Here is a 15,611-nt window from a genome sequence, read left to right as displayed (position 1 = left end):
CAGTGGCATCTACTGGTCTCCCTGACTCTGAACCCACTTAGAAGGGGGTCAGGTAATCTTCTGGTTCCAGATGCCCACAGATTTTAGAGTTGGGAAGCTGGTAATTCTCTAACTACTGGGAAGTTTTGTTGATGCTGACGTTGGCCCATTTGATCCAAGCATCCCAAAGGGATGGGGCAATGCAAAAGAAATGGGGCTTCTGGAGATGAGATTTCAAATACTGCTCCCTGGAGGAGTTGATGTGTATGTGTGATTTCAACTTTTCATATACAGACTTTCTAGCACGAGAGGAATAAAAGAGATCCTGGATGTGTATGAGGACTCTACACTCCTTATAACTACCCTGCCTACTAGCTGCGGGGTCTTGGCGTAGGACTGCCCCCTGCAGCCATGCAGGTGAAACCCCTCACACTGCCGGGCTGCACCATTCTCATAGTGACAACACCAGTGGCTCCCTCTGGGGCTGTGCAACAGAAAGTTTCTCTCTCTGAGTCTTACTTTCCTCATTTATAAAATGGAGATAAAAAAGTCTTAATCACAGGATCACTGAGAGGATAAAATTGGGCGTGTGAATTAGGCCACTTTTTCTGTCCTCACCTCAAAGGCCAATCCTGATGTCCTAACCTTCAAGGCTTGAGACCCAGGATGCAACAGAGTGAGACTCCCCCCTGCCCATCCCTCACCTCCCTCTCCCACCTCATCTCCCCCTGTCTGCCTGGCATGTACCCTGGTTCTCTGGCTCAGTCCCAATCCCATCCTTCAAGATGCAGACTCTCTTCTGAAAATGATGCCATGCTTTTCAGGAAGCCTTCTCTAGCTCATTCAAGATTCTGGGTCTCTATTCTTGTCCATGACTGTCTCTCAGCTTCAAATCCACCCTCCTGTACACTGCTTTATGATAGGACACTGCAAACCTCATTTCTGCTTTACCAGCGGGATCCCTGTTGGACTTTGCCAAAAGGGGGAACGAGAGAGAGGCTGCAAGGTGGGAGGAAGAAGAAGCAGCCCCATCATCCCGCTTGCTTCCTGTAGGCATCCCGTCTCCTTCCTCTTCCTGGCAGCACCAGCCCAGTCTTGCTTGTCCACCTCTGAAGTAGTAGTCTGGTCCAGTAATATCAGTTGTATCCAAGTTTCAGTTTCTCCCAGCAATTTCAGAACATGTTTTGTTGTACTCTGTCAGAAACACCAGCACCAGCTGGGTGTTGGTCCCTCCTCAGAAGTCTCAACCCTACATGTTCCCTCGTCCACGCTCAGAACCACCAACACCAGAAGGAAAGGGCCCCCTCCTCAGAGGGCTGAGTTTCAGCTCTGAAGCATCCTCTCTCCGAGCAAAGTTCTAATTATTCCAACATCTTCATTTTCTTCCCCGCAGTCCTAGGGGTGGTGGCTGCTTCTTATAGCTGCTCCATCTGTGATAACTTATTATTCTCTCTTTGTCCTTTAGGTTACCTAGTTAACAATTCATTATTCCCAGTAACAATTCTTTTGATTTAATTCTATCGGGTTAAAAAAAAAAAAACTGATACGGTTTCTTTCTCCTTACTGGATACTGATGGACACATCTACATACAACCTATGACTTACAACTACCAGAGTGCATGTCAAACAAACATGCTGCCGTTATCCACCATTCATCTCACTGCTCTTTCTAGCCTTAGGGCCAAAAGTAGTGTCTGGCTCAATGAACACCAGTGAATTTGTGGATAATAGAATAAATGAAGGGATGAATGATGCCTATGGAAGTCAGTCAAGTTTAAGGTGTGATTGTTGGGACTTCTGCCCAGGCACCTTTGCTGGGATGGTAGTGGGGCAGATTTCATCCAAGAATGTTCCAATGTAAAAGATGCTGAGAAGGTTTGGAATCATGCCCCGATGAGTTCATGAGAAACTTAATTGAGAAAAGACTGAGCTCTGGAGTCTTGGGATCAAATCCTGGCTCTACAACTTCATCACTGTAAGAATCCAAGCAAGCAACTAACCTTCTTTGACCTCAGTTTTCTCATTCATAAGATATGGAATATAAGATATTTCAAAGGATTCTTCTGAGGATTAAGTGAAGAAAAAAGTAGGCAAATGAGCCTACTGTAGTAGATGGCATGCAATAGGAGCTAAATATTTATGTCATCTCTCTTCTCCTTCCCTACCCGTCTCTTGACTATTTCTGTCTAAATCTTTAGTGAGAATCAGGGAGATTTCATTTTCCAAAGAAGGAGAAGGGCAGACTGTGGTCAGTTTTCATGATCATCACGATCATAACCATTATCATCCCCACCACCATCACCACCATCAGCACAACCACCATCACCACCATCAGCACCACCACCATCACCATCACCACGATCATCATTAAGTGAAAACTCAAGCAAAACATGGTGCTTTGCATGTTTTCCTTTTTCACTCTTCAGATCAATATTTTCCTTAGCATTTACAGGTGAGGAAACTTTCAGAGGTTACGTTACTGCACAAGGTCCCACGGCTAGTCATATCAGTGCTGTAAATTGAACCCACATCTATCTGGGTCCAAGACCACTGCTCTTTCCTCACACTGCCTTCTGACCACTGTGACCAAGAGACGGACTTCTCCATGTCCTCCCATTAAGAAGCCATTGGCCCCAAAGCCTGCGAGTTTTGTTTCTGTATCACCGACACTTGGCCTAATTTGTAGCCCTCCCTAGCCTCCCTTTGCCTGCCTATATCCATGGCAATGGTACCTCACTGCAGCCAATATGCAATTGTCCACCTCATGCCTGACCCTGTGGTAGACAGAGAGAAGCTAGCATCTGCGGTCCGAGTGCATGAACGCGCATATTCCTGAAAGGCCTCCTTCTCCCATTCCTTCCTGCTCAGGTTAATAGTTGGGGCAGAACTCTGTGTGTGAGACTTTATTGAGCACATTTTCTGTCACTCTCAGCCCAGACGGTCAGTTGGCAGGTGGAGAAGAACTACAACGTGGGAGGTGGGAGAAGAGAAAGGAATGAAGATGCCAGGCTCTGCCCGTCATTTTGTCACCATCTTTGAGGCCACCTCTCTAGGAATAACATAAGCTCTCTGGGGACAGAGAAATAGGCTTTTCCAGTTCTGCAGCTACCACTCCATCCTACCACCTCACTCAGTGAAGAACCAGGCACGCAACAGACATTGACTAGAAGAAGCCCAGAAAGGAGTGGTGTGCAAGGGGAATTAAGAGATTTGGTTTGTTCTGCCTCTGAATTGCTTTAGACAAGCCATTCTCCATCTCTCTGGACTTTAGCTCCCTTCCCTGAAGGAGGACTGGTGTGCCGGGGAAGGCTGGACATGAGCTGTAGAGTCAGAAATATCGACTTTGAAACCAGGTCATGATCTTTTCTGTGACCTTTCATGAGACATTTCATCTCTCCCAGGCTCAGTTACCTCCACTGTAAAGTGGGAACAGGAGGAATATCTGTCACATGGAGTTTTGAGGAAGGCTAACTGAGTGCCAGGCCTGGAGTAGGTATGAGTTTCCTGCCCCTTCCTGGATAAGGAAAGCAGACCAGGTGATTTCTGAGGTCCCTTCTAGACCTGCTCTTTTGATCACAAGGATGGCCTGTCAGGTTCATGTGGCACTAGAAGCATTTCTGCACATAAGACTGACCACCTGCTTTACAGCTAACCCTAAGCATGGCAGCATGAAAGACGGAAAGGGGCTAGGGAGGCAGCGTTCCCAGGGTCACTGCATCTCACGCCCCCTACCAGGAATTCTCTTCCTGTGATGTGCTGTGGTACCACAGCAGGTGTCTAGAGGAGCCATCGAATATCCATGTGTGTGCATGACGCTGATGAACAGGGTGCTCAGCTCCTTCTCAGGGCATGGGGGTGTGGCCACAGTGCCCTTTCACCTCTCCTACAACACACTGCCTATCCTCGCCTAAGAGATTCATCTACATGAAAGGGTCCATCACTCGTTTACATAATGAAGCCGGAAACAGGGTAATCATTCAGATCCCTTCCTCTCCCCCCAGATCTACATCCAACTGGTCCCCATATCTTCCCCCTTCATCTTCCTCTGGTTTCCTCCTTTCAATTTCCACCCCCTCTGTCCAGGTTCAGCCCCCATCATCCCTCCCTCCTTATTCATAAGGAGCTCCTCTGCCTCCAGTCCCAGCCAGCTCCAACCCTTCCCCTGGCCCGCTACTTCCCCCGGCCCAGCACTGCCTGTGTAACTCCCCTACATGCTGGCTTTGGCTCACCTGTTTCTTGATGTTTCTATTATTTTCAAATATTTCTACAATGGATATGTATTCTTTTTATATTTTTTAAAGTGTTTTTAAAAGTTAAATTCAAATCCGATCATTGCTCTCTTTAACACCCTTTTCTCTTTCCCAGTTATCTTCAACATGACACTGTGTCTCCTGAGCTCAGAAAAGGCCACTTCTTCTGCCTCATCTCCTGAAGTTCCCCCCAAGAGCTCCTGTGCATATAAAGACACTTGCTTTTCTCTAAACGCCTCATTCTTGCCTACTTGAAACACCTTTGGGCCATCATTCATACCGATCCCACTGCCTGCAAAGTCTTGACCTAATAAATCCGTACTCAGTCTTCAAGATGTTATGAAAACATCACCACCCCTGGGAAGTCTTCCATGACTACAGCACAGTGGCGCATATCTGCAGAGTTAGCAACTGTGTCTTCTGATGCTGTAGCATCACACATACTACATCTACTAGAGAAAAGATGGACCTCGACTGTGATCGTCTCTTTGTGTGTCCCTCTGTGATTAAATCATGAGATTTTTGAAAGCGAGGACCTTCTTCTCAGTCATCTTTATATCACTGGGGCCCTTCAAACACGCCTGCTTTCCATGTGTGCATGCACTGTGTTAACCTCTGTACATCTAAGCAAATAAAGTAATGGCTCTGCCCTCCTGGAGCTTACAGTCAAGTAAGAAAGACAGACACTAAAAAAAAAAGGAAAGAAAAAGAATGAAAGTAACTAAATAAAAAATTTAAATCATGAAATGTATTATGAAGGATGCAAATGGTGCCTTGATAAAGACCAATTGAGAGGAGGGGATTACTTAGGATTCTCCTAAGAGGCCTCTCTGAGGAGATGGCATTTAACCTGAAATCTTCAGGACCCGAAGGAGCCATCCGGCTGAAGAGCTGGGAAGAGCTTTCCAGGAGGAAGCCGGCACGTGCAGGGTCCATGAGATAGAAAGAACTTGGCATGTGTGGGGCTCCGGCACAGGCCAGGCAGCACAGAAAAAAGGAGGCTGAGTGCAGGGAGAGATGGGGAGAGAAGGGCAAGAGTGTGCCTTCACCTGAGGTGCAGGGGGAAGGCACTGATGTGTTTTAAGCTGGGAAATGACATAATTGAACTTGAGTTTTAAATGGTTACTCTGACCTTCAGGCTTCCCCCTTGAAAATGCGGTTAAAACGGGAGCCCCTCTTAAGATGTTCACCTCTGAGCCAAGACTTGAGAGCTAAAAGAAGACAGCCCTTAGGAGACTGAGGGCAAACTTTTAGTACTTGGCATATAACAGCAACTCAATAAGTGGGGTTTTGTTTGGTTGGTTTTCGCTCATTGTTTTTGTTTGTTTGTTTTGCAAATCAATGTCTGAATAGCTTGAGATTTGCCTGAGGTCTGCTCTATAGGAGTGATCTCTGTTTATTGCTGGCAGCTAAGAAAACCTGAACAATCAGTGCTGATTTTTTGGAGAGGTAAACAAGCTGCCTATGGAAGTGGGCCACCAGCCAGATACCCCCAGCCAGGTTCGACCCTGACTTACTGAAAGGAGATGACACGGAAGGCCGCTGTGCTAAGGACTCTGAGATGATCGAAGCAAACTGCATCGTCTCATGGAAAATAAACTGAAGCCCAGAGAGGAGAACTCAGAGTCCAGGCTCCTAACCTAAGCCTGGAGTCATTTTCCTCCATCAACTAGGATGAGCCCCATCAGGGAGCCTTTGAACTCACCTTGGGCCAGAGAGAAGCTTCAGCATCTTCACTGTTGCTAAGTGACTCGTCCTGGGGAGGTGGATGCCTCCGTGAAGTGAACCCAGATTCCCTCCCCTCGACGGCAAGCCTGCCCCCTCAGCGCTGATCCACCTGGCAGAATCTGCAGGCAGCTGTGTTCTGGGCTGGAAGGTACTGGGATGAGCTGTTTCCACTTAAGCTCGAGGTAGAGGTAGTGCTCGACGGGCCTGAAGACGCCCTCTGGCATCGAACGTTGACCTTCACACAGAAGAAAACTCAGACCCAGAGAGAGGAATTCATGTCAGAGCTGGAACGAGAGCCCAGGTCGTCTAGCTCTGGCCCAGTGCTCTTTCCTGTATGCTATGCCAGCTCCCTGCTCAAAGGGGACAATGCTTTGAAACTGCATCCTGACCTCCTTCTAGACCACGCACTTCTGAGGGCTAGTATCACAGCTTCTCTGTCTTTTCCTCCTCTCCCCTCTTCTGGTGGCTGCCAAAAGCACCCATAAAAATTTGTTGATTCTGGGAGCAGACACACTTTACAATAGGCCAACAGTAATTCCTAGATAAATGTCCAGTGAAAGGGTATTCGGTGTATATCACATAGGAAGACCTCTCATCCCCAACACAGACTCTCTCTCTCTCTCTCTCTCTCTCTCTCTCTCGCTCACTCGCTCACTGTCTCTGTCTCTCTCGCTGGCTCTGTCTCTGTCTCTCAAACAGTTGGCAAGATAAGAAAGGTGACACCCTGTGTGATTCAAGACCTAAATTCCTCTCCCACCTCTGTATTCACCGTGCTCTGTGACCTTGGTTCAGTCTTCAACCACCTTGTTCCTTTGAGTTTAAGTTTCTGAATAGCCAATCTGTTAATTTCTCTTTTAGCTGGATGAGGCTGGAGAAGTGTGTGTGTGTGTGTGTGTGTGTGTGTGTGTGTGTGTGTGTGTGTGAGATGTTTCCTCATTCAGCTTTCAGAACCATCAAATGAGGCAGGTATTATTACTCAGCCCATTTTCCAGACACATACATTTCATCAGTTCTCAAACATTTATGCCACGAATATGCGTCAGACACCATGCTTAGCAAGCTGGACTCCTATCCTCCTGGAGCTGACACGGCATCAGAATGGAGAAACCAAGGACCATAACGTAGAATTCAATAGGAAGCCAAGCCTTGAACTGGAGTCTCTTTATTGCAAATCTCATATTCTTTCTATGCAACCAAGTTGTATCTTGTTAAGAATAAAGACTGAAGCTGGGACAAGAAGATCCCCAGAGAAGAAACTCATTTGTCTTCTGTGTCCTTCTGAATCTTACAGTGATTCTAGGACAAGAGGGTCATCTCCCTTTGCAAGTGACTGGCATGCAGCAACTCTCCCTAAACCACACCATGAATAGGCGGAAAGGAGGAAAAGGTCAGCAAGCTGAACTTGTGTGTGTGTGTGTGTGAGAGAGAGAGAGAGAGAGAGCAAGAGAGCGAAAGAGCGAGAGAGCGAGAGAGTGAGAGAGAGCGAGAGCGAGAGAGAACGAGAGAGAGCGAGAGAGAGCGAGAGAGAGAGAGAGAGCGCGGCCCAGATACTGCTGGGGCTTAGACCCAGGCTGCCTTGACATTTCCTCCAAAGCACGAAAGAATGGGCCTAAGGAGCCACAACCATCTAGAAATTTGCTATTTCGACAAGGAGAGGACCTCTCTTCCCTGCACACATGCACTTAGTCCCCATTCTGGAGGCCCCTCTCTCCACTCCTCCCCGCTTCAAGAGTTCCAGAAACCCCAGAGTGTTCTGAGTGGAGCATGAGACAGACCTGGCCCCAGCATCAACCCAGAAGCAAACCTCCAGCACCCTTGGTTCTTTCTTAGCAAATGTGAAGACCCCAACTCTCCCACCCACCCCAAGACTGTGTACTATACTTTACAGTTTGCAAAGAACATAACATATTTGTTTTTCTTTTTTCTTTTTTTTGGCCACTCCGCAAGGCATGCGAGATCTTAGTTTCCCAACCAGGGATGGCACTGGGACCCCTGCGGTGGAAGGGCAGAGTCCTAAGCACTGGATCAAGAGGGAAGTCTCCATACTTGTTTTTCATACGTTTAGAGCTTACTGTAGTGGGCAATGGAGAGGGCCAGCAGGAGGGACATTTAGCTGGGGCCTCATATTCAGATTTAGCCTCAGATGTAGACTTTTGCTTTCCAAATGAGCTTATATAAACACGTTACTATTTTAGGGTGTTTGAAAGATTAACTCACTAAATGCAAATATTTAACACCGTCTACCATTCTGTAACCCTGTTTTATCATTTCTCAGAAGAGCTCTAAAAATGGGAGTGCTCAGGGCACTTGACTTTGAGAGACCCTGAAAACAGCCCTGGGAAGGCCAAAGGACAGGGAGTGTCACCCTCCATTCACAGATGGGAAAACTGAGATCCAGAGCCCCCAGCTCAGAATCCTCTAGAACAACCTCGTTCCCTGTGGCTGGCAGCACCAGAGAGATTCTCCAAGGCTGGGCCGTCCAAACTGGAAGCCACTGGCTACATGTGGTGACTGAGCACTTGCAATGTGGCTGGTATGAATTGAGAAGGGCTGTAAATGTAAAATACACATCGATTTCCGAGGCTTTAATACAAAAAAGAATGTTCGATATCTCAAACATGTCATTACTAATTTTTATATTTATTACATGCTGAAATGATATTTTGGATACAGTGACTAAATAAAATACATTATTAAAACTAGTTCTACTCATCCCTTTCACTCTTTTAAATGTAGCTATTAGCAAATTTTAAATTACACATGAGGCTCACATTATATTTCTATTGGCTGACGCTGCTCTGAGGGAAGTAAGTACCATTTATCCCAAGTACGTGCTGGCTAATTTTGCAGCAGGGGGCTTTCCTGCTAGATGTTTAGAAACAGCCTTGAGGATTTGAGATCAACTCTTGCCCATGGCAATGGAAATCACCTGAATCTGGGGGCTGGGGTGGGCGAGGGCTCTTCAGACCTCCCCCACCCAGCCATATTTCTGAATCCATGGATATCCATTGAATGAGATCAAGGCAGTAATGGGAGGGTGTATAACAGGCTAGCATTTGGGATGAGAATGTCACACTAATTGCAGACTTGCTCCCTACAAATCACCTTGATTTGTCACCAAATTAGATGGCAAAACGTAACATCCAGGCGGAAATGAAATTCCAGCTGTAGCAGCAGTGTGAAGCCACTGTGACTGGCTGTGTGGAGAGGGCTTGTCTCACACGAGCTCTGAGCACTAATGTTTCAAGGAAGTTCCAAGTCCCCGATTCTTTCCCTGGGCAGGTGGGCAGGCAGGAGTCAGCCCTCAGCTGCTGGGCTGGTGGGCAGAGGGTTGGGCTCTGGGGCCCTGGTCCACCAGTCATTCCATTCAGGATGGGCATTTCCCAAGGCCCAGGCCAAATGAGCATGAGTCCCCGGGTAACGATGGTCCACCTGGGCTGGGCCTCCAGGTTCAGACCGGGGGACAACGTTTTATATAACTCAAGTAAGTTTTGAGAGAGAAAAGCGCCAGCCCCCGTGGTGCCAGGAGGCTGCAAGGCCTCTGGTGGCCTCCCCTTCCCACAACCCCAGCCATGGGCCCCTATTCTGTGAGCTTAAGATGTGCAGAATTCATCTGGAGACCATGGTCCAGCCAATTCTGTCTTTTGCTCTCTGTGCCCTTGAGGATGTTTCTCCACATCTCTGGGGCTAGTCCCTCCTTTTGAAGAACTGGGGTGATGTTGGCCTTGATGATATCTCAGGGTCTACCTCTGACACATGTTCTATGACCTCAATCCAACACAGATGCATAGAGACACACAGACATACCCACAGAGAATCACATGCACAAGCACATACACAAATAAATGGATACATAAAAGCACACCCACACAGACACACCCAACAGACACATAGTGACACACGGATATACACACACACTGATACAGACACACAGATTCATACCCACATAGACACATATAAACACACATGCAAAGACCCAGGCACAAACCCATACATATACACACATCCACAGCACACAAAGACACATGCATACACACAAACACACACCTCCACAGAAACATACAAACACACACAGACACACACAGACACATAGAGACACATAACTATGGACCGAAGCATAAACACACACTCACAGACACACACACACAAACACACACCACCCCACATAATCCTTTTCGTTCAAGTGATTACAAACACCTGAACATTTTACTAATGAAACAATCTGGGCTCCAAAAATCCACAACAATCTAGTCCCAGAGGGATTACTTGATGCCTCCAGTTAGAGGCACACATACACAGACACAGATATACACACATATACACAGGCACACAGACATATACACACACACACACCCCGTATCCCCTCTGTCTTCACACCCACCATCTCCTAGTACCTGCTCCCCTCCCGTCCCCACCCCCATGGTCCATACCCTACACCCCAGCTCCCTCCCAAAGGCAACACCAACTCCCTCTGCCTGGGGTGTGAATCCACAGCAACAGATCTGGGTGGCTGGCAACACTGCTGCTTCTCCATCCTTATCCACAGCCCTGTGTTTCCATCTCCCCTCCAGCACCTTCTCCTCTCTGCCCCACAAACTGGAGTTTCCCACATATCAGAAGTCCCCCCGCCTTGCCCTCCTCCCTAGCCCGGCTCTCCTTCCCTGGGCGGCCATCTCCTTGAACGAGAGGTTAACAGGGTACCAGCACTGCCACCCTCCCGGCACTCCTTGGCCCTCTGTCTCTGGCCTCTGCCTCCACTGTTCCCCAGAAGCCTCTACAGCAGAGCCCCCCAGGTGCTCTCTAATTGCCAAATCGAATGCACTCCGTTCAGTCCTCACATTGCCAGCCTTTTCGGTGACCCCGTGGCTCACTCCCTCCTGACCACTCGCTCCAGCCCACCCCCCCTTCTCTAAGCATTTCCTCTCAGCCTCCATCCATTTACCTCTGACAGTCTCTGTGGCCCAAGGTCCTGGCCTCACCCTTGTGCACACCTGGGCCCCTCATCGGCCACCCAGGGTCCATAGCCGTCTGCCCACATCTGCCCCGTGCACCCTGCAGGCACCTGGATGAGCCCAGACTGAATTTACCGCCTCTGCTCTGCTGGGCCACCACCTCCCCCTTTTCTCTCTCCCCTTATTTCAGGTGTTTGCACCTGCCTGGCCCCAAGCCAGGAATCTGGAAGTCAGCCCAGATTTTCCCTCTCGTTTCCTTCAACCCACTGCATTCAAGTGGCACAAAAACCTGGACAACTTCCCAAGGTAACCCTGCAGGCCCCACCCATCCATGTGGCCCACGTCCAGAGCTGTATCTCTCTGTCTCCGATTATAACCTGACGCTCCCTCCCTTCAATTCCCACCAGCAGCTTCTCTTCTCCCCTGAAGGATACAGTCCCCGCGGCTTAGACATCTGGTAATCCAACCTCTGCTGACCATCCCAGCCTTCTCTCTTGCCCCTCCCTCATACACAGCCCATATACCACGAATATTCCAGATGACTTTTACCCCCAAATTCCCAAGCTGCGGCACTTCTCCAGGACTGGCCGAGTTATTCCCAGAGGCGGAGCAGCCTTCGCCTGGTTATTAACCCACTTGAAATATTCGGCACCAGTGTCGCCCCCATTATGGAACGTTGCCTGATAAACCTGCTCAGCTTCCAGGAGGGTTAGGTGCCCCTGCCCTGCTCACGTAGTGCCCTGTGTACGTTTTCAATGAAGCCCTTACGCAGTCCAATATTATCCTCTATTTGCATTTTTTTCTCCCCTACTGTTTGAGCTCCTTGTGGACAGAGACTAATTTATTCATGAATTCCCAGAGACTTACATAGTCCCAGTACATAGAAGGTAATAAATGAATGTATATTGCATGAATGAAGGAATGAATGAATGAGGCAGACTCACTCAGCCCAAGGAAAGAGTTTAGGTCCCTCTCAGAGCCCTGCCTTTTTTTCCCTGTGGGAGGGAAGGTCAACCTCTAGAGCCTCCTCCTGGTGACACCTAGCAACTGTTGCCATGACAACTAAAAAGCACCATTTTCCCAGGACAATCCTTCTTCCCCCGCTGCTGCCTTTCCCCACCAGGCTCAGCAGATCAGAGGAGGCAGCGCTCCTGCTTCAGGAAGCAGTGGGAGGGGGTGTCCTCCCTGAGACAGCTGATCCTGCCACCTGGCTTATACCCCCCAGGGCAGGAGTCCTGATGGAAATGGAGAAAATTGGATTTGATGGAATCAGGTGCGCTTGGGCGATCTAGGAGGAGGGACAGATTGGGCCAGCTGGCAGTGGGATCCTAGGGTCAACCAGAGGGAAAGCTTATTAGAGGGGTCTCCATTCAACAGGGAGCTGGAGGGAGATGCTGTCCCGGGGTGGGGAGGGAGGGATGCAGAGAGAGGTGGCCCAAGGGCTCCATCCAGAACACAGACTGTAGAGCCAGAATGTTCTGCCCCTAGGCCCACTCCCTTCAAGGACTGCACCAGGCCCCAGCTGCCCTTCCTGGGGCAGCTCTAGGTCACCTATGCCCCTACGTTCCCAGCACCACCCTTTGTGATTCGCCACCCTTGGACTTAGAGTTCAAGGTCAGTATGATCCTGAGGGGAGAAAGTGCATCTGTTTTAATCATCATCACATCCCCAGTGCCTCCCAGTGCCTGGCAAACAGATGTTCCATAGGGGGTTACGAATGAATGAAAAGCTGCACTGAGACAGGAAGAGGGCAGTCCGAGGGCTGGGCGGCCAGAAGGAGAAGCCACCGAGGGCCTGTTCTGTGCTGGCTGCACTGAATGGATGGACACCCTTATGGAAGAAGAGAGAACGGGGGCTCCGGAGGGCTGGTCACTTGCTAAGATCACACAGAGAAAGGGGAAGAGTCAGGATTTAAGGAGGGCTCTGGCTACAAGGCCCGTGTTCACTGCTCTACCCCAAACCAGAGCCACTGGAGCAGAAATGATGCCTCACACCTTGTGGCCCCCGGTGTCCCGGTCCCGCCGCCACCCCCTCCCCCCACGTACTGTCCAGGCAGAGAGCACCTAACCCTGCGGCTCACTCCTATAGATCAGAAATTCTCCAGGTATGTAGAAAAGGGAACACTCCCACACTGTTGGTGGGAGTGGTACAGCCACTATGGAGAGCAGTATGGAGGTTCCTTAAAAAACTAAAAATAGATGTACCATATGATCCAGCAATCCCATTCCTAGGCATATATCGGAGAAAACCATAATTCGAAAAGATACATGCACCTAATTGTTCACTGCAGCACTGTTTACAATAGCCAAGACATAGAAGCACCTAAATGTTCATCAACAGATGAATGGATAAAGATGTGGTACATACACACAATGGAATACTACTCAGCCATTAAAAAGAATGAAATAATGTCATTTGCAGCAACAAGGTTGGACCTGGAGATTATCATACTAAGTGAAGTAAGTCAGACAGAGAAAGACAAATACCATATGATATCACTTATATGGGAAATCTAAAAAAATGATACAAATGAACTTATTTACAAAACAGACACAGAAAACAAACTCATGGTTATCAAAGAGGAAAGGTGGGGGCAGAGGGATAAATTAGGTGTTTGGGATTAATATATATATATATTAATATATATTAATATATATACACTATTATATATAAAATAGACACTAATATATATAAAATAGACCTACTGTACAGCACAGGGAACTCCGCTCAATATTCTGTAATAACCTAAATGGGAAAAGAATTTGAAAAAGAACAGATATACGTATATGTATAACTGAATCACTTTGCTGTACACCTGAAACTAACACAACATTGTAAATCAACTATAGTCCAATATAAAATAAAAAGAAAAAAAAAGAAAAGAAATCCTCCCGGTGGGAGGGCTAATTGCTCTCTTTGCCCTTGTCACCCTCGGTGTCTGGTCCTGATGAATAAGAGGAGCTGACTGCATTATTGCCAGAGGGACCCTGGCAGGTTCATAGCAGAGAAAATGCTGGGTCTCCAGCTATAAGACTCGGGACGGTCTCCACCCAGAGAGGAAAATCAGCTTCACGGAGGCACCTTCCCCTCCCTTTCTCCTCTCCCAGAGCTGGTCTTACTTCATCCCTGGCATACTTGATGGAGTCATGAAAGTAATCACCATTTATTGGGTGCCCACCTTGTGCTAGGCGTTGTTCTCAGCTCTTTATGTGAATTAACCTACGTAATGCTCTCAGTAACCCAACAAGGCAGGTATTGTTTTTATCCCCTTTCCAAGGAAGAGGGAGGTTAATTTGGTCAAAGTCACTACAGCGACCATGTGGCAAAACCGCAGGTGTGAACTCAGGTGGTCCAGCCAGAGCCTGAGCTCCACCACCACGCCACTCTGCAGGCTCATCTGGCAGAAAGTTTCAGGCTTTGGATTCAGTTTTGGCTTCTACCACCCAAAGCTAGAGACATTGGATATGTTACCTAACCTTCCTGAGCAGAATGCAGGGCAGTGGATAGAGCAAGGAAGGATGTCCTAAATATGGTCAACTGGTCTCAGGTGTTGGCTGGTTTCCAGTCTCAGTCCACAGGTGCAGGCTGTGGCCTGCTCTGCTCCTAAACACCAAATATGGCCCCAGGCAGGGAGGAGTTAACAACTTCAGGCACAGAGTCCCAGAAGACATGCTTTGGACTGAATGTTAAATTCATATGTTGAAGCCCTCACCCTCAAGGTAATGGTTTGGAGGTGGGGACTTTGGGAGGTCATTAGGTCATGAGGGTGGAACCCTCATGATGGGATTAGTGCCCTTGTAAGAAGAGATATGAAGAGATGATGTCTCTCTCTGCCATGGCAGGACGCAGAGAGAAAGTGGTCATCAACAAGCCAGGAAGCAGACCCTCACCAGACACTGAACCTGCATCCCCTTGATCTTGGACTTCACAGCCTCCAGAACTGTGGGAAATAAATACGTGCTGTTTAAGACACCCAGTCTCTGGTATCTGTTACAGCAGCTCAAGCTGACAACACAACACCCCAGCTGCCAACCTGGTCCAGACCTTGAGGCCTAATTCTAAAAACTAGACTCTTGAGCCTCAACTTCCATATCTCTGAAATGGGATAATGAGAGCTTCTTATAATTGATAAGACTTCAAGGAGACAATGCATGTAGAATGCTGGGCACAAAGCAGGTACTCAGCATTAGTAGTTCCCTTATCCCCATATCCCTCCCCCTGAATCCCCCTGGAAAGAATAGCTCTGCCCTTCACCCAGTTAAATCTAGGGTTGGAATTAGGGAGACAGAAAGGATCTAACTCCCAAAGGGTCAGGGCAGAGACTCCAGTTTAAAATTTTATCACAGTCCAGTCCCCTGTGGGGGGCCTAGGCTGCCCTGCCAAGGCCTGAGCTCCCAGCTGCATCTCTCAGGGGAGCATCTCCCATAGCCACATCCCAGCCTGAATTCAGGCCAAGGAACATTGCATGGTCCCATCGGGGAGACATCAGGCCAGACCTGCATGGCTCATCTCTGCTTCACAGAGCCTAGAGGCAGGGCTCTTCCATGAAGAATCCTCTCCCTGCCTCTTTGAGCCTGCTGCTCCCACCCACCTACAATGAGCCTACATCTTCCTAACTGCAGAATCTCAAGTTTTGGAGAGATCAGCTCTCCATTTATCAGAGGACTAAATGCATGAGACAATTATAACTCGGTACTCCTTT

At 48.3% G+C, this 15,611-nt stretch overlaps 1 protein-coding gene and 1 long non-coding RNA gene across 2 annotated transcripts in view; one reads left to right on the top strand and one right to left on the bottom strand.

The window, feature by feature from the left end:
- Positions 1 to 15,611, bottom strand: part of ASIC2 (acid sensing ion channel subunit 2) — a 1,019,354-nt gene that overhangs the window by 889,773 nt on the left and 113,970 nt on the right. The window lies entirely within an intron of this gene.
- On the top strand, positions 12,014 to 14,863 carry LOC125962062 (uncharacterized). The gene is made up of 3 exons (XR_007473391.1): positions 12,014 to 12,182; positions 14,536 to 14,628; positions 14,752 to 14,863. It is a non-coding gene; the product is annotated as an uncharacterized LOC125962062 (long non-coding RNA).

Source organism: Orcinus orca, chromosome 19 (genome assembly GCF_937001465.1).
Source record: "Orcinus orca chromosome 19, mOrcOrc1.1, whole genome shotgun sequence".
NCBI classification, from domain to species: domain Eukaryota; kingdom Metazoa; phylum Chordata; class Mammalia; order Artiodactyla; family Delphinidae; genus Orcinus; species Orcinus orca.
This window is presented reverse-complemented; position numbering and strand designations above follow the sequence as displayed.